The sequence below is a fragment of the Pezoporus occidentalis genome, unplaced genomic scaffold, assembly GCF_034315485.1.
Source record: "Pezoporus occidentalis ecotype Australia unplaced genomic scaffold, CSIRO_AGI_Poc_V1 ctg134, whole genome shotgun sequence".
In the NCBI taxonomy this organism is placed as follows: domain Eukaryota; kingdom Metazoa; phylum Chordata; class Aves; order Psittaciformes; family Psittacidae; genus Pezoporus; species Pezoporus occidentalis.
Window position 1 is genome coordinate 1,173,388 of NW_026913146.1, and position 2,214 is coordinate 1,175,601.

A 2,214-nucleotide genomic window follows, 5' to 3' on the forward strand; every position below is an offset into this window, starting at 1 on the left:
TGAAAAAGTAAAGGACATAGCTGGACAACATGCACTAATATAGAAATAGGCAAATGGCATAAGGGTAAAAGCCTCTGTTTTGTGTGTTTTAATCAGCATGGACAGAAAAATCACAGGACTTCTGCATAAGCCATGCAATCCCTGTGCAAGGAGATCACCCTATAACCTCTTGAAGTCAGATTTTGAATCTATGAAGAAGGACAGGTTGTATTTTAAGGAGAATATAGCCCATGAACTTCCAAAGGAATGATTCTTGCCCAGGGCCTCATGGAGTTACACATGTGGAAAACCCGCATCATGTTTTGATCAAAGACCAGAAGGAATGACTTATTGTCTTTCCTTTCTATTGTATTTTCTGTAGCATAAGGATATAACAGGTGCAGTGCCTAAGTCTGGGTGAATTTAGTGGTTTGGGTTTTTTTTAGCTTCTACTAGGGTTATATAGCAAAGAAATGGCAAAAGAAAACTTGGATTATTGTTCTTTGCTTTCCCTTTTTTTCATTTCAAGATGTACACTGCAAAAGAAAGTGAAAATAGAGATCATTTTTGTTCTGTCATTTCTTTTTCTGTTAACTTTTGAACAAAGACAACATTTTGGACACGTTTATGGCCTTGTCTTTGATCCCTTATTCATGTAATTAATCTACTCACCTTTACGTCAATTCTGGTTGTAGAAATCACTTTGTTGATTTGTTGCTCAGTGTCTTTCCCATTAAATGCTGTTCTAGAGAGATCAAATAGGATTTAACAGGATGCAAACTCTCCAGCAGAAAATCACCAGGCAAAAGCCTGTATAGGGTGCAGAGCTACAAAAACCTCTCGTCAGGCAGGCCACATATGGTTAATGTTATTAAAATTCTAACTTGCTATCAGACCAATGGAAGCACCAGGTGTTTCAGAAATTTTTTTGTGACAACAGCACCTATTCCAAATTGCTGCCCACAAGAACCTTACCCCTACCCTTCTGCTAATCTCACAGTCTGCAAAAACATCATGTGAGATTAAGAAATTTAATATTTTCTATGCAGAGTTCTGTTCCTTGAAGATAAATTAAACTTCTTCCTAAAATATAGTTACTTTACTGCAACACAAAGACACTTGAAGAAATGCCTCAGTGGACTGTCTCCGGTGCTAGAAGTAGTTTAGATGTTGCAGGATTTTATCTCACCTGAACAGTGCTGGCCTAATACAGGTTATGGGGATTTTTATAAAGTGGTAGATTTTGGAAAGCTTTTAAATTCACAGGTGCAGAATTGTATATTAACCATCTCCTATCAAAGCAAAACCTGAGCAAGCACCTGTGTCAGAAAGCTGGAGCTGATGGCCAATTTAAAATAGCCTGAGTTAAAACTTCCTTGAGGAAGATGCTATTTAATCCTGTCCTCTGCCATACAGGTGTTTATGGAGGCAGAGAGCGGGGAAGGAGCCCCAGTCCAAAACAGCCAGCACAATGGTAATCCTCTCTCAGCAGAGCACCAGGCTTAGGTTATTTACAGTATTTAATAACCTACAGCCTGAAAAGCCTGTCAAGGTCTGTTGTTTTGTTTTGGGTGTTTTGCTTTTTTTTTCACTTGAGTGTGTGTGATGGTTTTTAGTTTTGAAAGAACTACATTGTTCTAAAATTTGGAATTTATTATTATATACACAAATGTAATTTCCTAAAATACTAGGTTCTCACATCCAACCTCAGTTAGAAGCTTTCAGATCAAAATGTATATAACATAACAGTCATTTCTGATATTATCTGGTTTTCCAATAAATCAACTGCTTTTCTGAACCAGTGTTGAGCTGCTGGTTTTAGAGAACTATGATCCACCATGATTTTCAGATATTGCACCTTAATAATTCAACTTTGTGCTTCTTTATTGTGTAATTAGGAGTAATTTTCCTTTATGCATTACAGTGTACTTGTCTATTATTTTATCAAAATTGTGAGATCTTTCAATGACTTTGCATTCTAGGTTTTAATAGCATTTAATAATGCACCTTGCAATAAGTATTTGTGAAAATACAGGTACAAAGTTGTCGTGGTTTAAACCCAATAATGCACCTTGCAATAAGTATCCCACGGGTTGAGATAAGAACAAGTAACTAAGGTATAACACAAATCACTACTGCTACCACCAATGATAATAATGATAAAGGAAATAACAAGGGAAGAGAATACATCATCTTCGATAACTTGCCCCCCAAGCCCGACCAAGCTCTGACCGA

General features: G+C 36.9%; 1 long non-coding RNA gene across 1 annotated transcript; it reads right to left on the bottom strand.

Moving 5' to 3' along the window:
- Positions 1–284: 284 nt before the first annotated feature.
- LOC134158778 (uncharacterized) lies at positions 285–2,007 on the bottom strand. Its single transcript, XR_009962902.1, has 3 exons — positions 864–2,007; positions 652–724; positions 285–515 (listed from the first exon to the last, which is right to left on the bottom strand). It is a non-coding gene; the product is annotated as an uncharacterized LOC134158778 (long non-coding RNA).
- Positions 2,008–2,214: the final 207 nt, after the last annotated feature.